This window comes from Alligator mississippiensis, chromosome 11 (genome assembly GCF_030867095.1).
Source record: "Alligator mississippiensis isolate rAllMis1 chromosome 11, rAllMis1, whole genome shotgun sequence".
Classification (NCBI taxonomy): Eukaryota; Metazoa; Chordata; order Crocodylia; family Alligatoridae; genus Alligator; species Alligator mississippiensis.
The window spans coordinates 60,404,036-60,428,495 of record NC_081834.1 but is presented as its reverse complement, the minus strand read 5'-3'; the positions used below and the strand labels follow the sequence as shown (position 1 = coordinate 60,428,495).

Below are 24,460 nucleotides of genomic sequence, written 5' to 3'. Positions count from 1 at the left end.
CCCATGGTTGGGAAAGGGGCGTTTTAAATTCTTATCATGAAATGTTCTGGGATTAAAACAAATGCAAGAAGATCTTCCATGTGCAGGCTGCTTGCCTCACGCACTGTCTGAGATTTGGAAATGCATGCATGCATCTCTTTGTTCATCATATGGATGCAGTACTCCAGTTGTGGCGTGCCCAGCGCCGCATAGAGGGGAAGGATCACCTCCCTGGACCTGCTTGTGATGCATCTGTAGATGCACGACAAGGTGCGATTAGCCTTACCGGCCACTTCCTCGCATTGGTGGCTCATGTCCATCCTGGAGTCAACAATGACTCCAAGATCCCTTTCCGCAACTGTGTTGGCAAGAGGGGTGATTCCCAGCCTAATAGGTGTGTTGCTGGCTCCTTCTCCCTAGATGCAGCATCCTGCACTTGTCTGCATTGAATCCCACCCTATTCTCATGCGCCCACCTCTGCAACCTGTCCAGATCTGGCTGGATCCTGTCCCTCTCTTCTAGCATGCCCACCTCTCCCCACAAAAGTACCTCACGACAAGGATGGGATTCGAACCCACGCGTGCAGAGCACAATGGATTAGCAGTCCATCACCTTAACCACTCGGCCACCTTGTCATGCTTGATACAGCTCCCACCACAAAAGGAAAAACCTTTATCGATACAAAAAACAGCACCTGCGCACCCATACAAAGTCCTGCTGCCCACCCGGACCCCTTATAATATCCGCATCGCGCGCAACACACACAGAACAACTAAGTCCATCTTGTCGGACCTTTTGCAAATCTCGCCCTGCAGGTAGCAGTGCTGCTGGAAGGTCTTGGGCCATTCCTGCAGTATTCATAGATTCATAGATTGTAGAGTCGGAAGGGACCACAATGGATCATCGTGTCCGACCCCCTGCCCCGGCAGGAAAGAGGACCGAGGTCAGATGACCCCAGCCAGGTGACTATCTAGCCTCCTCTTGAAGACCTCCAAGCTAGGTGATAGCACCACCTCTCTTGGGAGCCCATTCAAGATCCTGGCCACCCTTACGGTGAAAAATGTCTTCCTAACATCTAACCTAAATCCACTCTCAACTAGTTTACACCCGTTATTCCTAGTCACTCCCTGGGGTGCCATAGGAAACAGCGCTTCCCCTATTCCCCGTTGACATCCACTAATAAATGTATAGGTGGCCACAAGATCTCCCCTCAGCCGTCTCTTGTGAAGGCTGAAGAGATTCAGCTCTCTCAACCTCCCCTCGTAGGGTCCATCACAAAGGCCACTAATCATGCTAGTGGCCCTCCTCTGGACCTCTCCAGATTCCCCACGTCCCTCTTGAAGTGCGGCACCCAAACCTGGACACAGTACTCCAACTGCGGCCTGAGCAGTGCCGCATAGAGGGGGAGCATCGCCTCCCTTGAGCTATTAGTCATGCACCTGCTAATGCACGACAGGGTGCGATTGGCCTTGTGGATGGCCTCGTTACACTGCCGGCTCATGTTCATCTTGGAGTTAATTATGACTCCAAGATCCCTCTCTGCCTCCGAGCTGCTGAGAAGGACACTCCCCAACCTATAGGTGTGCTGGGGGTCCTCCTTCCCAGGTGGAGTACCTTACATTTATCTTTATTTAATTGCATCCTATTTCTCTCTGCCCATTGATCCAACCTGTCCAGGTCGGCCTGAATCTGCTCCCTGCCCTCTGGTGTACTAACTTTGCTCCATAACTTGGTATCATCAGCCAACTTGGAGAGGGTGCTCTCCATGCTCTCGTCCAAATTGCTGATGAAGATATTAAATAATACCGGTCCGACGACTGAACCCTGCAGGACCCCAGTGCCCACCTCCCTCCAGGCCGAGAAGGACCCATCCACCACCACTCTGGGTGCGGTCCCTAAGCCAATTGGCTATCCACCTGACCGTGTAGGCATCCACTCCACAGTCTGCTACCTTCCCAATGAGGATAGGGTGCGAGACTGTGTCAAAGGCCTTCCTAAAGTCCAGGAAGAAGACATCAGCCTCGCCTCCCGCGTCCAGGCAGTGTGTGACCTGGTCATAGAAGGCTACAAGGTTTGTCAGGCAGGATCTACCTGTAACAAACCCGTGCTGGTTTCCCCTCAGCATCGTTTCCCCTGCTGGGCCTTCACAAATGTGCTCTTTGATTATTTTCTCTAGCATTTTCCCAGGAATAGAGGTCAGACTGACTGGCCTAAAGTTACCCAGCTCATCCCTTCTCCCTTTGTTGAAAATGGGCACCACATTGGCCCTTCTCCAGTCCTCAGGGACCTGGCCGGAGCACCACGAGTGCTTGAACAGCTGTGCCAGCAGCTCAGCTACGACACTGGCCAATTCTTTCAGCAGCCGTGGATGGAGGTCATCCGGGCCTGCTGCCTTGTACCTATCCAGCTCTTCCGGGAGCTCCTTAACTATTTCAGAACTAACCATAGGCGGACTGGTGCCATGTGGACATCCGTCAGTGATCGAGGTGGGGGAATTGGCTTGGTCGGTACTTAGAAATACTGAAGCGAAGAACTCATTGAAGAGCTCTGCTTTTGCCCCGCGTCAACCAGCAACTGTCCTGATTTGTCCTGCAGGAGCCCAACGTTGCTCTGAGCTTTCCTTTTGCCCGCTATATACCTGAAGAAGGACTTTTTATTGTCCTTGATTGTTGAAGACAGCCTGAGCTCAAGCCCCGCCTTGGCCTGTCTAACTGATTCCCTGCAATAGCGCGCCAGGGAGATATATTCCTCCTTGGTGGCTGTTCCCTGCTTCCATTGCCTATACAGCTCTTTCTTTGCCCCCAGACTCTCCTGGAGTTTCCTGTATTGAAGTGGCTGAGTCAGATGCTGGGACCATGAAAAGGGTTGGTCCTCACCAAACCGCTGGTCATCAAAATATTGGGGGTGGGTAGAAAGAACAGTGCTTTAATGTTATTCATGTGTGTGGCCCCTCTTATTCCCTTATTGCTCCTTTGAGACTAGGCTTTGGATTTAGCACCAGTGGATCCCCCTGCAGCGATTCATGGTGCAATTGTTTGTCTCTTTTCTCTTTCTTCCTCAGGGCACGCTGGACAGGTGCTCTCAAATTCAGCCCAAGCGGATCTTCTCGGGTGAAGCTGTCGTTTACAATGGCAAAGCGCATAACCGTGCGGGGAAACTACCGAGCGTGGTCAAAGGCATTTCACTACGTCGCACGTGAACTCTCGCGGAGCTTGTTCGAAACCTCAAGGGTAAACCACGAGGAAATGGAGTCCAGATTCGGCAACATTACTGAACCCTGAAGATCACAGTCCGCTTGAGACCTAAGTACCTGTGCAGAGGGATCCCGCAGGGTTTGGGGCGCAGGCTTGGAGCCCAGCGTAGAGCTGGCCTCTGGGTCCCTCCGCATCTTCCTGGACTCATGTCCTCTCCACGCGAAGAAGGAGAAGGGAACTCGCTGGGGGAGGAACATGTTATATGTGTTTCTACTGGCCCGGCAGGTGAAGAGAGATGTTCATTTGGCCAAAATCCACTCTTGCTTATACCCAGGAAGCCTGAGGCTGTCTGGGCTTGTGTGGGCTCACCTGACAGGAGAAAATGGCCCATTGGAGAGATGATGATCAAGCACATGGTTACATTAAGCTGGCACAGTTTGGCACTGGTCCATGGACAAGCCGATAGATGGGAGAAGAGAAAAGACTGGGCTATTTCCATTACCCGGGGCATGACATGACACAGGCCCACCAAGCAGAAAAGGGTTTTTGCTTATAACACTTAAATGAAATGAATAGCAATTTTCATACTTTGCTTCTCCCTCCTCTTCCCCCCCAGGACTTCCCGCTTTAACAAAAGTGGTGGTGATTGCGTGCGTCTCCTCAAGGGAAATGATTGATATTTCTAAAACTCCCACCAGGTAATTGCATGACGGAAACATCTTTGAGCAGCTGTTGCCCTGTTTCAAATCAGGACTGGCTGGAGCCAGGAGCCCGGCAAGACTTTTCCAACTTCTGTCCCCTTGACTTCTGCCCCACGTCGTCTCGGCTCTGAACACTTGTGTGGCAGGTTTCTTTCTGCCACAGCAGTGTTAGGGTCCTTGTCGGGGTCCCGACACCTGCTTGGACAGTGTCTAGCACAAGCAGGGTTGTCCCCTCTCCCATGAGTGTCGGCATGAAGGAGTGTGTCCACACTTCACAGTATACCATGAGATGTTGTCCCCTTAAATGTGCGGGATAATCTTGTTAGGCTGCTGACAATATACAAAGCATGGTTTATGGCTTGATTGTTTTTTTCTGGTAGCTTTTCAGTCGACTAAACCTGAACGAAGCTCAGACATCGAATCTTTCATGTAGTTTTCTGTATGTAGGTCATAGCTTAGGTGCTGCTCATCCAGTTCTTATGCAGATCATTTGTAAGGGTTCAGCTCCTGTTCCCATCAACCCACCCGGGAGTCGGATGAAATCAGGACATTCGGTCTGAAGGTGGCAGTGGAAGCAGAACTGGCGCCCTGGCCTCTGCTGGAGCTGTTAATGCGGACGGTTGGCAGGATCAGGTTAAATTTTGATTGAAAGGAAGCCCCTGCTCTGTTTGGTCAGCTTTACCTTTTTGTTTCCTCCTGTGCCAACATTGTGTTTGGGCCATTTAATTTTCAACATTGTTTGGGGAGCTATATTGCTTTAGTTTAAGAAATGAAAACCCGGTTGTCTGTTCAACAGAGCTGAACCCGTAGTACAGCCCCAAGGGAGCGAATGTGTCGAGTCCTTTGTGGGGACACAAACAAGCTCTTGTATCATGCTTACACTGTACCCTTGTACTTCAGTGAGCTCTTATATTGTGCTTGCTTTAGGGGAAACCCCACTCTCGACATGCATGAAGTTAAATGAGCAAGCCACTGAACTGCTTTCTGCATTACAGTGCTCCTTATCTCCCTGGCTGTATCGACACAGCAAGTAGTTCTCCAAAGAGATGGAAGGAGTTTGCTGTTAAACTAATGTGCCTGTCATTTCAACTTGTCAGCACTGGATTTACAACTACTTTGTGTGCCTCTGCCTTCCCCTCTCTCCTTGCCCTGGAAATAGGTGAAATAATATCTTACTCTCATATATCATCTTCACTCTGAGCAACAGTGATTGATATCAAATAGGAGCATCCAGTAAAATGACATTGTCCACTTCATTTAGCTTTATACCGTAAAACAAGCTGCCTTCGTTAAACAGCTTGCATTTTGCTCCCCATTGCTGTTCTTTTTTTTTTTTTTTTTGATTGCGGGATACTACAGATAAATATAAAAAAAAAATCCCACCAAGCTTTTCATTGGTATCAAAGCAGAGAAATGGAAGCTATTTAGCTGGATTTATTGATCATCTTAAGGAAAATGTTTGCTCTGTGTGAAATATCCTATTAGGCTGGGTGTTTATATAAATGTGATAGTGTATATTGGGGAAAGGGAAGCAAGCTTCAACACTGAGCGATGACTAATTGAAATGACATTTTTAGAAGAAATTTGTTTTACTTATTTCCTGTTCTGGGTTCGGTTCCTCGGATCCCTCTCTCACCTGATCACACTTCCAAGCCGCGCAGCCGGGGCCAAACTCTTTGTCACCCCCGAAGAGCTCCAGCCACAACTACCGTCACAGCTGTGTCAAGGGCCCCCGTGACAGCACCGCTGCCCCCGACACTCTGCTGGAGGGTGCTGTGGCAGGGCCTTGGCCCTTTGGTCTGCATGGCACACTGGGGCTCAAACTCTTAGGACCAGAGGATGAAAGGAGGACTTGGCCTTCAGACCGGCAAGCATCTGTTGCTCTGTGTAGACCGAGGTGTCTGGAGCTGGGTGCCTGCATAGCCCCAGCCACGGAGCCAGGCTCCCCTTGGCTGACTTGCTCTCCGTTTGGGGCTTTTTAACTCTTACATGGACTGCACATGCAGAATGGTACACTTCTTCTCCTGGGGAAGCCTTTCATGGCTTGTCATGCTGTTTTGCTGACACTTAAAAAATTGCCTAAAACTGAACAACTAAGCAATTGAAGCGAAGGACTGAGAAGGGAGAGGAATTCAATGAAGGCTGCTTATGAGAGCGCTGTTGCATCTAGAGATGTTCTTGTCCATCAGTGATGCTCAGCCTCTAGCTTATGGCCTGAGTCCGGGCTGTGGGCTGTCGTTCACCCCATAACGCTCCTCCTGGGCCCAGGGATGTGCTGGCAGGGGGTGGTGGCAGTTTGAATCCCAGAGCCCTGGAGTTAACACTGCCACCACTGCAGACCCCAGGGGCACGCTGGGCTGGATGGCGTGACCCCGTTTGCAGGTTGCACCGTGACTTGGCATGCGAGGCCAGACCTGTGGACCGCCCCTGTGTGTTAAGCCCCTGCTGGATCAGGCCCATGAACCAACTCGGTCCATGGGGCTGGCAGGTTGAGCACCACCATTGCACATAGCTGTGCTTGAGGAGCAGTTGATTTTTTATGTTTTCTCCCTCTTATTTTCACAGTGTATTCCTAGAAGATTTCCTTGGTGACGGGAAAGGAGACCAGGCTCCCCAGCTGGAGTTTGAACAGCTGCCTTTTACTCATCCCCTCTTCATCGTCTGGTACAACAGGAGCACCTAAATGCATGGCTCACTGCGCAGGGGTAGGTATCTCCTCCTGGAGATGCAGTGTGTGTTGATAGCCAGCCACTCTTTCTTCTTTCTTAAAAGTATACTGTGGGATGGGAGGTTGTTTCATGCCATGCAAGGTGGTTGGCTCCAGGGATTTCAGTACGTGACTATAAAAACGTTCAGCTCTGGCTCAGGGCTGGGGTCCCATGCAGGTCAATGAGACCCCAAAGGCATGGCTGTCTGGGCCTTGTCGTGGCGCCCGGGGGAGCGTCTTGGTGCACTTCCCACTGGACAGGTGTCTGTCCTGAACGGAAAAGCTTGCCTGGCAAAACTGTCAAGGGTGAGGTTTGCTGGCAAAGGATGTGGGGAAGCTCCTCATGCTATTGGGCTGGACATCTGTGACTGAAAGACTTCAAACCCCAAGGATGCCAGTCTGATCATCTGGTCTCCTTTTTCCTTTCATTTAAAAAAAAAGCAGCGTGAGCCCAGCCTTGTTGAAGCATAGTCGGGCAGGGACACTGGGCCAGGTCCTGCCCCCAGTGCCCCACCAGACATTGCCATGGTGCTTAGGTGTCTCAGCGCAATCCTCTTCCTTCCTGAACCCCAAGCAATGCAGAGGGGCAGATCCTCCTCCCCTCCTATGCTTTATTATCCCCCAGTTGGAAGGCAAGGATAGGCAACATTGATGTGTTAATTAATGACTGAAGGTTGGAGCAGGATTCAAATTAGATGCCCAAGCATCAGGAACAATGGGTTCAACCCTGTGCCGTACGTCAACGAGGTGTGGAAGAAAGTAAAGCAGCTCTGGCGGCTGACGGCAGTGCTCAATCTCATGAGCAGAGAGGCAGAGCTGTACGGGCACCGGACCGAACAGCAGTGGTGCCCATCAGCTCCCGGGGCTCGGTTTGTCTCTTGTCAGCAGTGCCCTGTGCAAGACCAGAAGCTGTCTGATCTCCTGACGCACGAAGCTCTCGGTTGAGACCTGTGTGAAAACGGGGCTGAGCATTCTCCCCCTGTACTCGGCCTTAGTGAGGCCGCAGCTGGAGTACTGCGTACAGTTTTGGGCTCCACAATTAAAAAAGGATGTGGAGAAGCTTGAGAGAGTCCAGAGAAGAGCCACGCGCATGATCAGGGGTCAGGGAAGCAGACCCTATGATGACAGGCTGAGAGCCCTGGGGCTCTTTAGCCTGGAAAAGCGCAGGCTCAGGGGTGATCTGATGGCCACCTACAAGTTTATCAGGGGTGATCACCAGTATCTGGGGGAACGTTTGTTCACCAGAGCGCCCCAAGGGATGACGAGGACGAATGGTCACAAACTACTACAAGATCGTTTCAGGCTGGACATAAGGAAGAATTTCTTTACTGTCCGAGCCCCCAAGGTCTGGAACAGCCTGCCGCCGGAGGTTGTTCAAGCGCCTTCATTGAACACCTTCAAGATGAAACTGGATGCTTATCTTGCTGGGATCCTATGACCCCAGCTGACGTCCTGCCCTTTGGGCGGGGGGCTGGACTCGATGATCTTCCGAGGTCCCTTCCAGCCCTAATGTCTATGAAATCTATGAAATCTATGAAGCCGCAGACACACTCCCAGAAGGCAATAGGAGAGGGTGGTGAAGAGATGGCAAAGATCACGCAGCAGAGGGTCCACTGGCACAGACTGTTTAAGGACACCACCCGCACAGCCTCTCTCCTGGGGAAGAAAGCAGGGACAGTGAGGAAGAAGTTGAGGACAGCGAAGAGGAAACCAGCTTGGGCGATGAAGACAGTGCCAGTGATGATGGACAAAATGACAACGCCATCAAGTATCGAATCAAGACTAGAGACTAAGGAAAGGAAGAGAGGAACAGAGGAAGTGCAATGGTGATGGGCGGTGGGTGGGGACATGGGTGTGCAGGAGCACGATTTCTAATCGCTGCGTGGGTGCGAGACGCTGATCTGCACCTAGAGCAGCCGATCTAAAGGAGATGCTTTGTAGTGCCCGTTGTGCTCAGCCCCTTCAGCACCAACTCTTTGAGCCCTGGTAACGCCCCCGCTGCCCTTACTCTTTGGTAACTCCCTCATTGCCCTACGCCCCCAGCAAGAACAAGGAGCCTCCCCTACTGCCCCGTCCTGCTTGTGCTTCCTCTGCGTCACCCATTTCCCTAAGTACCGCAGGGCTTTGGTCACCATCGCCCGGCAAACCAGGTTTAAAGCCCTCCTTGCTAGGTTAGCCAGCTTATCTGCCAACATGACCTTCCCTCCTGCGTCCGGTGGATCCCAAGTCTCCCTACCAATGCGTCTTCTGGAACAACATCCCATAGCTGAAGAAGCCAAAGCCCTGCTGGTGACACCACCTGCAAAGCCATGCACTGCTCTGCAAGATGCGTCCACTCCCTCTAAGGCCCTTCCCCTTGAGCTCAAGGATCGAGGAGACTACCTGAGCTCCTCACCCTTCAGCCTTGCACCCAGAGCCCGGGAGTCACTTGTGATCCTCTCAGGGTCTCCCTGGCAGCATCACTGGTGCCCGCAGGGATGAGCAGCGCGAGGGGCGGTAGGGGCAGCGTGGAGTCGTGGATGAGCACCGTGGAGTCAGAGCGCAGAGACAAAAGCAGAGCAGCAAGGAAGTGAACGGGCAATAAGGAGCAACCACTTTCACCTTGGCCACGAGAAGGAGGCTGAGTCCTAGCTCTGCCTCTTAAGGCTGCAGAGCCTGGGGCAGGTGGCCCTACCCATGGCTCAGCCTGCTCCGCAGGAGACCCCGTGCAGTCTGGCGACAGCAACTGGCTTGGACAGCCCCAAACCCCACTGCTGGGCCTGGCTGCCTGATCTCTTATGCCAAGACAGCGCCTGAATCCAACCCTGGGGCAAGGGGGCGCGAGTCCATCCAGTGGCCTTGTCGAATGAATGAGGAGACGCATCTCTCTCCGAAATATGGAACCAAGAGGGAGTCCAACGAACCCTGAGCAGAAAGACAGCTCCATGCTTTCCTGCTCTCTGTCACCAGCCAAAGCCCCAAGCCCAACCCCAATCCCAGCATGAGCTTCTCCAGCAACCTCAGGCAGGAGACCCTGGGCAAGCTGCTGCCAGGCAGTAGCTGGGAAAGCCCCCAAGTACCCTGCGGAGGCCAACACCGCTGCTTTCCAAAATGTAAGCCTACGCGAGGGGGCCCAGGATTCATCCCACGTCCACTCAGCAGGGACTGGGCAAACTGCTCGTGTCCTGGGAACAGCCCTCGGACAACTCCCATTGCCAAGGGAAAAGAGCTTCAAACCTTCCTGTTCTCTGCCCAGCCTGAGCTCAGCTGTCTCCAGGAGCCCCCGGGCCGTGACCACAATATCTGCATCCCCAAACCTGGGGAAAGCCCAAAAGCCCACCACTGAGCTCAGCTGGGAGATCCCTCCCTGGCAACACACACCCGGAGGAAGAGGAGCCCTCCACAGCCAAGCCTGACCCCACTGCTTTCAACCTACCAGACTCAACCCCATGCGGGGCCCAAGCTTCAGCCTCGTGTGATTAGCATGGAGGAGGCTACCTACACATGTCCTAAATAGCCCTCCAGGCATCCCACCAAGGCAGCTCTGAACTATCCCATTCCCTAACCCTAGCTCAGGCTACTCCAGCAGCCCCGTGCAGCACACTGCCAACTACCTGACTGAAGGGACCTGCTTGCAAAGGCCTCAAACCCCGGGGCAGAGCCCCACCAGGAGGTCCGGAGATCCCCAAAGTGCCCTGGAGCAAGAGGATCCCTCCAATACCCAAGTCTCACCCCGCTGTGAGGAGCGCTCCCAAACCCAGCCAAGGTGGGGGCCCAGGGACCCTCCCACATGAATTACCTGAAGCAAACCTACCTACCTGTGTCCAAAATACGACTCCAGGCGGCTGACCCATCCCCAGCACAAACACAGCTCAACGCTTCCCATTATCTACCCCTGCCCATCGCTCCTGCTGCTCCAACAGTTTCCGGCACACGTGTGTGAGAAGCGTGAGCAGAGGAAGAGCTCGGCACTGCGGCATGGGGGGTGTAGCCCAGGAGTTAGTTGCCCCAAGCACAGGGGTAGTCCAGATCGGCTCCCCAAGGTGCTAGGTTTCGGAGGGGCCGGGGTGGGACTGGGGTTGGAAGCTGTAGCCAAGTCAGGACAACCTGGGCTCAGACCGTGACCCAGACACAACGGCAGCCAAGGGCGAACCGGGAGCAGAAAAGCAAACCCAGAGGCAAAGGGCAAACCAGCCTGAGGAGCAGGGAACGCCCCGGGTCTGCCTGGAGTCAGGGCCAGGAGGCAAAACCCGAGCAGGAGGGACGTGAAGGAGCCATGAGGAGCACGAACTCGCCTTGGCCTGGACGAGGAGACCGAGGCCTGTCTCTGGCTTTTACGGGCTGCAGAGGAGAGGCCGGGGCTGCTGCCTGTGGCTCCAGGGGACGGTGCCCGCACTGCCTCCCTGAGCCCAGCTGGCACCGCGGCCCTGCTGTGGACTGGCTGCAGGCGCCCCTTGTTCTGGGGATGCCGTGACCCCGTCTCCTCATGGCGACTGGCTGGGCCCAGGGTTTTGGTTTAGCCCCATGTCATGCTCAGTTTGTTAAAGATGTGATGTCCGCTGACACTTGGGGAGGACGAGGTAAAACTAACCAGACACCCCATAGACCTACTGTAGGCCGAAGAATAGACCCACACGATCCTACAGGGAGCCCCAGGGGAAAAGACAGACTGGCAAAGACATGAAACCTCCCGCTCTATCAGATATATTACTAGAGCCTGTCTTCTTCCTCAGCACTGCACCAAACCATGCAAAAACCCGAGCAAAAATCACCTTATGCTTCTCTCTTAGAGCAGATGATCCCAGGATGTGGGAAGTGTGTCACCCTGCAGTACGATATTCACTTAAACATATTGTTAAAAGCCCCAGCACAGTGGATTGGGAACCACTTCTCTAACACGTCACAAAAGAGCACCTTGTTTTTTCCTCGTTTTGTACCTAATTAGTAAGAAAAACATCAGGGACTTGGAAGACGTGAGCGTCTAGGCTGAATCAAACCAGTAATCCATCTCGTCAAGTAACCAGTCTCCAGCAGCGACCGGTATCGGGTGTTTTCGAGGGAGCAGGGAGGGAGGGGAGGTAGAAAGTGATCCTGCTTTTAGCGCCACAAGTCCAGACCCCTGCGTGGTGCAGGGACGCAGCGCACGCTCTGGACATGGACCTGACGAGACATGTACAGTAAGAGCCCCAGGAGGCTGCAAGAGCCGCTTTGTCTCCAATTACACCCGAAATACAGGTTTAAAATTTCTTCACAAAACACCCAATTACATTTTACTCCTTCACCTGATTTCTAATACCACTGAAAACAAAAAGCCACTTACGCACACAACCCTCCCTTAGATAACACGAATCAAAAATATGTGGAAGTGTATTTGAAGTCTTGTGGGAATATTACCGCTCTCAAGATTCATTAAAAAAAACAACACAGCGATCAAGTTTAGAAATGCCTTAATAACCCACACTTGGCGTTGCATAGTACATAATGACATCTGGAAGGGCTCGTGATGAAGCTAGGAGGGTCTTCACATGCAAACAAGATGCACGTGGAAAGGAAATACATTACCGGTAAAAACTGACAATAAAACGGAGAAGGGACAGAAATGACACGTGCTTTGTGGGAAGAAAAATTACTGAAATATATGAACAAACCTGCTTTTCCCTTAGCTTCCCGCAGGAGCCATGACTCGATTTTACCTGCACTGCTGCTGTGCCCCGAGGTGTCACAGGGCTGCCCTCTGCCGACACGCGGTGTTCATCCACCCGGAGCTTAAAAGAAGAATTCAAATCCATATCACGCAAAACTAGTGTCACAGGCTTACTGAGACTACCGGAGTATGTAAGTGCAGGACTGGCTTTGCAAGAATTGAATCTCAAAGGAGCATCTCGGTTAGACACCTGTAGTAGGACTACAGCCCACTGGTTCAAACTCAGCTGTTTTGGTTTGTCATTCCAGTTTATACTTGACTAACACAGAGCTTGGACGCTGGAATGACATTTAAAATGAGGAGTCCAGCCATTGACCACGAACTTGGAAAAAACTCAGTTTAAGCAGAAGTCTGGGGACAGAAGGATTAACATTATATCTTTTGTATGTTAGGAGCTCAGTTGACTCCCATTACCATTGCACCCACGTGCCTTACAGCCTACGGTGGATGTATCTTCACAACTTCCCCGTGAGGTAGAGAAGGATCATTCCCACTCACGGTCAGCGCACTGAGGCACAGAGGGACAAAAGGATGTGCCCAAGGTCAGCAGGGCAGGCTGTGGCAGAGGCTGGAACGAAGCTCAGCTTTCCAAAGTCCTTAGGTAACCGGTGACTGTGTTACCTCTCGGTAGAGCTTGCGTCTCCTCTCCTTTGCATGAAATGCAGGAGTAACCACAAACGCATGAAATACGCACCAGAAAGATAAGACTGAGGGCCAATGTTTCTATGATGAGGAATAGGAATGACTGGATCATTTCTTTTAAAAATTAGGGGAAAAGCCTCCATACGTTTCTCTTGCATACACCTCACTGCAGGATCACCATGCAATACAGCACAGCTTTGCTTCCCAAAGGCCAAAAAAACCCAACAATCTTTCTGCCTACAAAACAATACAATTTAAGTCTTTTCAAAGGTTTGGTTTCATTCAAATGATTTACATGTGTTGTTTCAGTACAAGACACAAGAGGCATGCAGAGGAAATGTATGAACTCAACACAAGTCGCACCTTCGACTAATTTAAGTTATAAAGTTAAAGTAAAAAAAAAAAAACGTTTTCTATCAATGACTAGACAGAGATCAATAGGATAATCAAGCTGCTTTAAAAGCCAACAGCAATCAACAGTAATTGAATATACTTTTGCTGTCATTTCATCATCTCTCATATTTTTAATTAGTCACCAAACTTCAACTAACCTTCAGCTGGGTTCTGGGTAAAAATTAACTTCCCTGGAAACCATGACAAGGTGGCTGACTGGTTAAGGCGATGGACTGCTAATCCACGTGTGGGTTCAAATCCTCGTCTTGTCATGCGTTACTTGTATAAATCAGGGCTGAAGCACTAATGACCTGATTGTCCCTCTGCTCACCACCCCGGGTGTATTGCCATTGACTTCGCCAGGGGGCAGATTGTCAAAGGGTGAAAGCTGGGCAATTTTGTGCACTGTGAGACCCTGGGCGTATGTGTGTTTTGGGGGCTTTGGGCTCCAGGCAAGTGGGGAAATGTTAGCAGCAGGCCAGTGCAGCCACACCTGCCATGCCTACACCAGGCCAGCCCACATAACACACATCCTACCTCAAAAAGTAGTCACTTCACAAGAGGTTGTGGTGGAGCAGCACAGTGGGAACACCAAGTGGGCACTGTGCTCCCCACAAACCTTGTCATCCCATTTGCAGTCTGGCCTTTCCCCTGGCGCGGCTTAGAAAGCCCCAGGAGTTTGGGGGATCTTGGGGCGGGGGGCACTTGGCAGCAAGCTGAGCAGCTGCCTGGACAGGCACCAGGAAGGAACAACCCTCCCCAGTAATGGGATTTCTCTGCCCTGCGCGCGGCAGGTCTCACCCCGCAGTGTTTTATCATGCACCCGCGTTCACCCCGCTGGCCCTTTTGCTCCAGCCTGACCCTCTGATCCCTGCGCGGCTTGGGAATGTCTTCCATTTTCTGCCGCCCAGGGGGGATTCCCTACCCAAGACGGCTCCCGTGAAGAGCACGATACCGCGTGGATGAGCCGCTGTTGGTGATGGACAGGAGGGGTTTCGGAGCAGGGGGGACCAAAGGGGTCACCTCGGTGCAAGTCCTCCTGTCCTTCCCACCAAGGGGATGAGAGGACACGCGCACTCAGGGCCCTCATTATCCCCCACGGGTGGTAAAAGGCTTTAAATTATTGTAGCCATTTCCCTGAGATGTTTGTCACCACCCTTCCCTCCGAAACGTCACACAGAGACATTTGGGGTGCAAGAGAGACGAGCGTACATTTGAGTACGCACAAGGAAGAGTTTTCCAGTCCAGGCTCACAGGTCATTTCCTGATATTTCGTACTTTCTTAAATCAAATGGCACTTTTTTTGAACCCGAGCATCCCTGGGGAGAAGTAAAACCAGGCCAGATGGCAAGTTTCAAACATCAGCCTTTTCATACAGACCACCGTAGGCAGCACGAGTTACAATCACCTCCGAGGAAACACTGGCATTTCTGCCGAACTTGTGCAGAGCTGGAAGGGTCTTGCTCAGACTTCCCCAACAAACTCGGAAACATTGTGGGATGAGGCTTGTTGGGCTGACAATGTTTAAATCTTTGACCTCAGGAGGTGCTCCCCAAACTTTGCCTCCATATGAAGGACACTTACACCAGGAAACTACAGCTGTGGCCAGATTAACAGGCGCACTGTTGGACACAGGGTGAGAAGAGGTCTTGCCCGCTACGATTCAGCCGGTCTCTTGTCCTGGTAATGTCTGTCTGCTCCTGTCACCGAGCAAGTGAAGCTGAACGCTGGCAACTTGACCCAGGGCAGCTTACCTGTGAGTGACACGGGCTAAACTTGCACTTCTAGCAAGATTCATAGATTCATAGATTCATAGAAGGGAAGGGACCTCAATAGATCATCAAGTCCGACCCCCTGCATAAGCAGGAAAAAAGATAGGAGGGGACAGATGACACGGGTAAATTCAGCTAAAGAGTGGTACATTCCTGACTTCGGACTTGCAGATCTGTCCACCCCCGAATATTCTGGTTGCTTTGTTTCTTTTCTTTCTTTTTTTTTAAACGAAAGGGGAAGGAGACCAGATGAGCAGACTGGCAGCCTTGGGGTTTGAAGTCTTTCAGTCACAGATGTCCAGCCCAGTAGCATGAGGAGCTTTCCCACATCCTTTCCCAGCAAACCTCACCCTTGACAGTTTTTCCAGGCAAGCTTTTCCATTCAGGACGGACACCTGTCCAGTGGGAAGTGCACCAAGACGCTCCCCCGGGCGCCACGACAAGGCCCAGACAGCCATGCCTTTGGGGTCTCATTGACCTGCATGGGACCCCAGCCCTGAGCCAGAGGTGAACGTTTTTATAGCCACGTACTGAAATCCCTGGAGCCAACCACCTCGCCTGGCATGAAACAACCTCCCATCCCACAGTATACTTTTAAGAAAGAAGAAAGAGTGGCTGGCTATCAACACACACTGCATCTCCAGGAGGAGATACCTACCCCTGCGCAGTGAGCCGTGCATTTAGGTGCTCCTGTTGTACCAGACGATGAAGAGGGGATGAGTAAAAGGCAGAGGTTTGAACTCCAGCTGGGGAGCCTGGTCTCCTTTCCCGCCACCAAGGAAATCTTCTAGGAATACACTGAAAATAAGAGGGGGAAAACATAGTGGAGCAAGACTCCATCCTTGGCAAAGTCTTTAAAAAATTATCAAGGCTCACATATACGAGAGCCCGGCAGGACAAATTCTGCTGAGAGGAAACCAGCACGGGTTCGTGGCAGGCAGATCGTGCCTGACCAATCTAGTCTCTTTTTATGACCAGGTTACGAAACGCCTGGACACAGGAGGAGGGGTGGATGTCGTATACTTAGACTTCAGGAAGGCCTTCGATACGGTATCCCACCCCATACTGGTGAACAAGTTAAGAGCCTGTGACGTGGATGACTACACAGACCGGTGGGTGGCGAATTGGCTGGAGGGTCGCACCCAGGGAGTCGTGGTGGATGGGTCGGCTTCAACCTGGAAGGGTGTGGGCAGTGGGGTCCCGCAGGGCTCGGTCCTTGGACCGATACTCTTTAATGTCTTCATCAGCGACTTGGACGAGGGAGTCAAATGTACTCTGTCCAAGTTTGCGGATGACACAAAGCTATGGGGAGAAGTGGACACACCGGAGGGCAGGGAACAGCTGCAAGCAGACCTGGACAGGTTGGAGAAGTGGGCAGAAAACAACAGGATGCAGTTCAACAAGGAGAAATGCAAAGTGCTGCACCTAGAGAGGAAAAATGTCCAGCATACCTACAGCCTAGGGAATGACCTGCTGGGTCGCACGGAAGTGGAAAGGGATCTTGGAGTCCTAGTGGACTCCAAGATGAACGTGAGCCGGCAGTGTGACGAAGCCATCAGAAAAGCCAATGGCACTTTATCGTGCATCAGCAGATGCATGACGAATAGGTCCAAGGAGGTGATACTTCCCCTCTATCGGGCGCTGGTCAGACAGCAGTTGGAGTACTGCATGCAATTTTGGGCGCCACACTTCAAGAGGGACGCGGATAACCTGCAGAGGGTCCAGAGAAGCGCCACTTGCATGGTTAAGGGCTTGCAGGCCAAGCCCTATGAGGAGAGACTAGAGAAACTGGACCTTTTCAGCCTCCGCAAGAGAAGGTTGAGAGGCGACCTTGTGGCTACGTATAAGTTCATCACGGGGGCACAGAAGGGAAATGGTGAGGTTTTATTCACCAAGGCGCCCCCGGGGGTTACAAGAAATAATGGCCACAAGCTAGCAGAGAGCAGATTTAGACTGGACATTAGGAAGAACTTCTTCACAGTTCGAGTGGCCAAGGTCTGGAACGGGCTCCCAAGGGAGGTGGTGCTCTCCCCTCCCCTGGGGGTCTTCAAGAGGAGGTTAGATGAGCATCTAGCTGGGGTCATCTAGACCCAGCGCTCTTTCCTGCCTATGCAGGGGGTCGGACTCGATGATCTCTTGAGGTCCCTTCCGACCCTAACATCTATGAATCTATGAATCTATGAATCTGACCCCAGCCTGCTGTGTAGGGCTCTGGGTTTGGGAATTTGGCAGCAGGTGCAGGGTGGCACCATTTATTGTCAGTAACGTGTCCTAGGGAGCAGCCACGGCCTCACTCACTGCAGTCACCTCTAATGAGACGGTGCGACTCTATGGCTTTCCTGAGACAGACTTTTAAACTGGGACAAGAGCCCCATTTTTTAAAGTCATTTTATGTGCTGAGATAATCCTGGTTTTTCAAGCCAGGAGCATCTCAGTGGAAGCAGCGCACTTAGCTTTAGCCAAGATCTCTCCATTCCCGACACAAAAGGCCTCTGGTTTCCTTTATTCCACATGTTCCCATCACGAGGTCTGGGGTCAGACGGCCTGCTCGTATTGAAGATGGCCAGGATTTCCCTGCAGCTTTTCAATTTGGATGTGAAGCTACACCCTTGAAAAGACAGATGTCACCTCCCACCCACAAGCAAACGCCTGCCCTAAATTCTCTGTCTGAGTGAAGCAAGGCACGAGACTCCACTGAAAGACACATTTCACACGGGACCTTTTGAAAGCCACTTGGCATTCATCCCAACCATCAGGGAATGGCCTGGAAAGAATGGTGAAAACCTCACTGATCCTGGGAAAAGGGGTAACTGGAAAGGAGTAATATAGGGGAGGGTGTCTCCTGGCCTGAGGGAGAATCTGCAGTGAAGTGGGAAGTTATTCTGCAGCTGGCCTGGGAGAGAAATGCAAGGGGAGGGGAGTGGGGGCGGGAAGGAATTGAAGGGGCTTCAGTCAAGGGCATGCCCTGATTTGACCAGATTTCTTCCCTTCCTGTGACAATCCTTGGTCACAACCTTCCCTACACACTTTGGGCCCTGCCCCGTGATGCCATGCAGCCCCTCTGCTGTTCAGCACATCTCCCACGATGAGCGGAGCACGCTGGCCTGGGGGCAGGCGGCACTGCGGTGGTTGCGCTCCTGGCAAAGCCGGGGCCCCTTGCCCAGACAGCCCGTCTCACTGCAGTGCTGCCTGCTGTCCTCCTGCTGCAGGGTGCATTATCTAAGTCAAAATCTGCCTTCTTTAGATGTCCCCCATTTGCCTTTCCAGCTTTACTCAAGCCAGGGCCGTATGGCAAGAATATGGGTGTCTTAGTATTTTCAGTCTTCCCAAAATTGTCCCTGCTGAAAACCCTTTCCTTCAGCAGTGCAGACACCAGGCAGGGGCAGGGACTGGCTTTTCCTCTCTGCTGCTCACAGGACAGTGCTTCTCCCAGGCTGGCTACAGAGCAGGGGCCTGGGCCTGGGCCTGGGCTAGGCTGGAGCTGGCCACTTCCCTCCCCAATGCCTGCTCCTGCTGCCCCGTCCAGCCAGGCTCTCCCTTCCCATCTCCTTCACCCCAGGCTGGGACATCTCCGCCCTTGCCCATTCCCGGGGATGTCCACTTCCTAGGACCTAGGTCAGCTCCTGCCAGGGCTACTGGGAACAAGATCCTGAGTGCACGAGTGGATCTAGGATTTTGAAGAGAGCGATGCAGACAGTGTGGCACGTCATCACACGGTACACGACACGCATTTTCCTCCAGCTAAAGCAAAACAAGAAGCTTCTCTAATACGGTAGGGCAGAGGTTCCCCAATTTAGGATTCTCCGGCTCAGGAGCCGGCGCCGGGCTGCCCTAGAGAGCTGGATCCAGCCAGTGCAGAAAGGCCCAGATGCCCTGGGCTGGGCACCGGGGGCTGCAGTGCAGGCGTCTCCCGGCATAGCCCCAGCAGCACCTGCCTGAGCACAACCCTGGACTGTGAACACCAGGGGACTTCACAGGCCCAGGCCCACCGAGGAAACTAGAAGGCCGCACGTGATGTGTTCCTGTTAGGACAGAGGTTCCTAAACTTTTTCTTACTGCGCACCCGCTTCCAGATTGACCAGCTGCCTACGTACCCTATCAGCATACATTTTATAATTTAACCCCTTCGATGTCAAGGATTATGAGAATACACTGCTCTGTCCCCACCCTCCTGTGCATATACCCTAGCCCCTTTCCAAGTACCCCTGAGGGGTATGCATGCACCCATTTGACAGCCCCGATGCTAGAATATAGATCAGGTTTAAAAAACACAACAAACTAGGTTAACTTGTCAAAGGTCATTGCATCAAAAGCCCTGCTATCATTAAATTTAAATGTACATCATTTATTCAGATTCATGAAACAAAATCTAGCTTTCTTGAGGATTTTGACAGCGCCTCCAATACTTCACGGTCAGTCATTTCTACACCCAAGTTAAAATAAGATGTCCACGCCTCAGTTGAAGTTTTTAGCTAATGCTAAACACAGTCTGCAGGGCTGTGAAACAGAAGAGAGTGGCTATCAGGCAGTGACATTGCAGAAGAAAGGATACTTGGAAAAGTGGATCTTCAGGACCATTAAAAAGGAGAGAGGGTCATTGACACTTGTGGAGGGGAGGAAGATTAACAAGAATTAGGAAGCTGATTACAGGCCATGAGATAGGTTGAGTCTCTCTGGGCAGATCTACATATTCATCAGTGCATGTTACATACTGGGCATTTAGGTTAGTACTTGTTTCTAAAATACTAACTAAAGGCACAGGAGCTAGCGTTACTGTGCAGTCGCACTGGAGCACAGTTATTTTGTGATGCTTCCTGCGCATGAGCCTAGTAATGCTGCACAGTAGGTTATTAGTACGGTTTTTAACCATCGTGCTACTGTGCAGTTTTAATAGGCGAATGCACAATAAGCACCTTGTATAGATGCACCCTCCAAGTAGAAATGATGCTGCCTCTCCCAGGCAGCTGGTTTGAAAGTTTGGGTGGAACAGGACCCAAAGCAGAGCAAGTGCGCCGCCTTGGATCTGCCCGTGCCCTGTATATCAGTGAGGGCAGCAGCTCTGGGATGCGCAGCCGTGCGGGGACAAGCGATGGGTGTGGAGGGGCCGCGTGTGCAGAGCCCCTGGGCTGCCAGCCCCCAGGTCTCTCCGCATGACTTGGAGTCTCTGGCTCAGGAGCTGGTGCCGGGCTGCCCGGGGCGCTGGTCCCAGCACTGCAGAAAGTGCCCCCAGGGCTGGGCATCGGGGGCTGCAGTGCAGGCGTCTCCCAGCACAGCCCCAGCAGCACCTGCCAGAGCACAACCCTGGGCTGTGAACACCAGGGGATGTCATAAGCCCAGGCCCATGGAGGAAACTATAAGGCCCTATTACTACTGGTGGCAGAGTGACATGTTACTAATTACTTGGGACAAATTATAATGAAACCAGGCACCAGAGTGGGGGTCAAAGGTTCAAAACCAGACTGACAACACGGTTGTGTCTTGTTGTGTTTTCCTTGCGCTGTCCCTTGAAGGCTAAAGCCTCATGCTCAGCACTGCAGGGCTCAGTTGCTTGTGGCACTTTTGCAGCACTGGGACTCCCTGTTCTCTGCCATGAGGAGCCAGAGGCATTTCTTGTTTCCTCTCCCTCCACAGGACTGGACTGAGTTGAGGCAGAGCAGGTCTCAGATCTGCATACGTATACGGATGCAAATGTTAAGATCCACCCTGGATATGATTTCAGAGAGTGATAATAATAAATGACTCTTAGTTCAACACAGCAGGGTCCACAGTGCTGTTGCAGAACCCACAACACATCAAACACAGTTCAGGAAGCAGCCGCAGCAGCCGCTGAAGGAGGCTCAACTCCGGTCTCCTGAGCAGAGGCAAGGCAAAAGCAACCTCATCTCCTTCAGTGGCAGCCAGAGCCCCCTCCCCCACAGAGAGAGGCCAGCACTGGAAGCAGGAAGCAAGCTGGACCCCAGGGCACCCAGCTGGGCATGGGCTGGGAGAGCTGCCAGCATTGGGGTTGGCATTTTGAGTGGCATGGACCTTTTGCCCTGGGCTTTGCCTTCTGGGGTTGCTGGAGCAGCCCGAGTCAGGCTTTGGGGGCAGGGCTGGTGCACAGCCCTGTGCCTGGTCCCCTGCATGTGTTCGCACAAGGGAGCGCAGAGCAAGCCCAGTGAGCCCGGCAGGGGTGCAGCTGTGAGAAGAGCCCCAGTGCCATGTGCACAGCTCCACACAGCGCACACCGTGCCTGTTTCTCGTGTTGGCACCAGTGGAAAAAAGTGGCTGTGGCAAAGTGGGCGACTGCACTGGGCATTTCCTCCCCTTGCCCTTGATTTGGGGAGTGCCCGGGCTGCCCTGAGGGACACCCATCCCCAGGTGCATGGGCAGTGGCCTCTGAAGAGCTGGGAATGTGATGGTGGTCTCCTGGGTCTGACCCCAAATAGAAGAAGTCTGTTCCCGTCCCCTCTGCCTTCACATGAACAAGGGACTGTGCCCCTGTCATGGGTGGAGCCAGGATCTGGCCAGGATTTCTTCTCATTGGTACCACTAAGGGGAGCTTGGCAGCCATAAAGAGAAAGGGATCCCAGGGCCAGAGCCTCAGGACAGATTTGGGAGCCTGAACCAAATGCAAAGAGGATTCGGAGACCGAATGTAAAAGGAGACGGCGAGTTCAGAGCTTACCATCAAGTTGGACAAGTTTAGCAGATGCCTTGTTTCTTTATTTGCTTTCTAGGGTCAAGAGCTGTCAGGGGCAAGGTTCCTACTGCTGCTGGTGCATTGCATGAGATGGGAGCTGAGCAAGGGGCCAGGCTGCAGCCAATAAGAAAGACCAGGAAGAGGAGAGCGGTGGGTGCAGATGACTGGCAGGCCTGGACGGCATATCATTCAAACTGCTGTGCTGAACTGGTCAGGAGGGTGCAGCAATGGCCAGGCTTGCAGAGATGTGCCGTGCACTTGCTGGACCACAGAGGCCACCAGCGAGGCTGAGGCATGGCGAGGCAGGCTGTGGAGATGCTGCTGGAGAGGGAAACGTAGCAGTCTCATAACAATCGTTACCCAGGAGTGCTGACCATCCTAAAGAGGTGCTTTGTATTAGCTCCCGTGCCCATACCTTCTTCCCTCTCCAGGCCCAGGCTCACTTACCCCAGGGTCAAGCTCAGGTATCCCATGCTAGGGCTCGGCTGTAGTCAGCTTGCTCAGGGGCTCCTGCCGGAGGCTGCTGGAGCAGCCTGAACTGGGGCAGGGGCAGGGGCAGGGGCAGGGGCTGGGTTTTGGCTAGGGGCTGAGAACAGGCAAATGTGGAGCTGTCTGTCTGCTCGGGATGAGTAGGACTCCCTGTTAGTGCTGTATTGCAGTGGGTCGCCTCCTCCACGCTGCTAAGAAGCTGGATGGAGCCTGAGGGCCCCACCTGGAGTTGGGTCCGGGAGGTGTTTTGGCAGCAAGGCAATTTGCAGCAGGACCAGTGACGGGGTTTTGGGACTTCTAGGCCGGTCACTGGAGCCAGGCTGTGCGGGGTCTCCTGCAGGAGCAGCTGAGCGCGGGTTAGGGTCAGGTTTGGGACCAGGGTTAGGAGCAGGAAAGGGATAGAGGTGTCTTCCTGCTTGGAGTTGGTTGGACTCCCGGAGATGTATTTAGGGCATGGTGGGAGAGGGCAGCCCACATGCACAAGCTGGACCCTAGAGCACCCCAGTGGGGCATGGACTGGGAGAGCTGCCAGCATTGGGGTTGGCATTTTGAGTGGCAGGGGCCTTTTGCTGCAGGGCTATTTTGGCACCTGGGGATGTATCGGCTGGTGTCTCCCATGCCACCTGTGGGTTTCCCAGGACAGGTCCTGTCAGGAGGTGTCTCAGGCGCTGCTTCCTGGGGTTGCTGAAGCAGGCTGAGCAAGGCTTTGGGGGCAGGGTTGGTGCATGGCCCTGTGCCTGGTCCCCGGTGTCTGTGCAAAGAAGGGAGCACAGAGCAAGCCCAGGGAGCCCAGCAGGGGTATAGCTGTGAGAAGGGCCCCGGTGCCGTGCACACTGCTCCATGCAGTGCGCACGGCAAGCCTGTTTCTCGTGTTGGCACCGGAGAAAAACAAAGTAGTTATGGTAAAGTGGGAAACTGGGCATTTCCTCCCCCTGCCCTCAATTTGGGGGAGCACCTGGTCTGTCCTGAGCGACACCCATCCCCAGGCACGTGGACAGTGGCCCTGGGAGACATGGCGGTGCCGCGGGGGGCTGCGGCGCTGGGTGCGGGGTGGGGGGCGATGGAGCTGGTCCCCGGGCGTTGCCGCGGCAGCGTTCGTATCATCGCGGCGCCGCGGGATTCCAGGCAGTTGCCGGCGGAGGCTGGAGCGGTGCTGCCGGGCGCCCGGGGTCTGCACAGACGGGTAAGTCGGCTGCAGACAGCGCTGCCCCTCTTGTGCCCCCGCCTGAGGCAACGCGGGTGTCGAGAGGAGGCCTCTTGCCCCAGGGGTTGTCAGAGTCAGACGTGAAAGAGCCGCGGGGCCGGCGCCCTCCTGCTCCTGGACGAGGTGTCCCAGGGGGACGCGGCCCGACGGGGTGGGATTTGCACCAGCCCCACCAGCGATGGGACCGGGAAGGGCAGTGGGACCCGATCCTGCAGGTTGTGTTCAGCCAAGAGCGGGCACCAGGTCTGCGCCTTTCCCTCGGGGGTGGTTTGTGCCTGTGTAAAGCCCGGAGGGAGGAAATGGAGCCGAGCCCGGCCGAGCTGCCCCAGCCCAGACACCTGGAGATGGGGTTTCTCCTCCTTTTTAATGAAGGGGAGAATTGAAGAACAAACCCATACCGATTAATTTATTCCTTGAAATCACAGTCCGGGGGAAGAGTAAGTATTTCCTCCATGTTCATGTGATTTTAATGTCCCGTCTTGTTTCTGTTAGTAATCATCAGGCGCCGTTTGGAGAGCGACAGCAGAACCGGTTTCGTGGAGGATTTCGCTCTGCGATCTCTCAGCCCGGAGTGAGCAGGTCAGGATCGGTCCTTGGGCAACGCTGCCGGAGGCGCCGGCAGGGGTCGAGCTGGGAGGGGAGCGAGGGGCTCTTGTGCTTTCAGGCCTGTGGCCCGCGTCCAGAGAAACTGTGAAGCATCAAGACGGAGCCGACAGGACCCTGCCCTTGGCGTGAGGGGCTGAGTAACGCTCCCTGCAGTCATGTGTGTAGGGTGCAGGAGCTGGGCATGCTCTGGATGCCACCCCCTGCTGAGGCCATGATGAGAAATGTTTCTCCTTGAACTCTGCATGTTTTATCTCCAATCCAGAACATCATTTCTCACACGGGTGTCGTACCTCTTCCCAAAGCTACCTGGGACAGGGCTCCCCTCCCCGCCAGGATGGCTGGAGCGCGGTGTGGACTGGACCCCGGTTACAATCCACTTAGAGCCACCAGTCTTGATGTCGCAGAGCAG

At 53.3% G+C, this 24,460-nt stretch overlaps 1 non-coding gene across 1 annotated transcript; it reads right to left on the bottom strand.

Annotated features, from left to right (window-relative positions):
• Positions 1-532: 532 nt before the first annotated feature.
• Positions 533-614, bottom strand: TRNAS-GCU (transfer RNA serine (anticodon GCU)). The gene has a single exon. It is a non-coding gene; the product is annotated as a tRNA-Ser (tRNA).
• Positions 615-24,460: the final 23,846 nt, after the last annotated feature.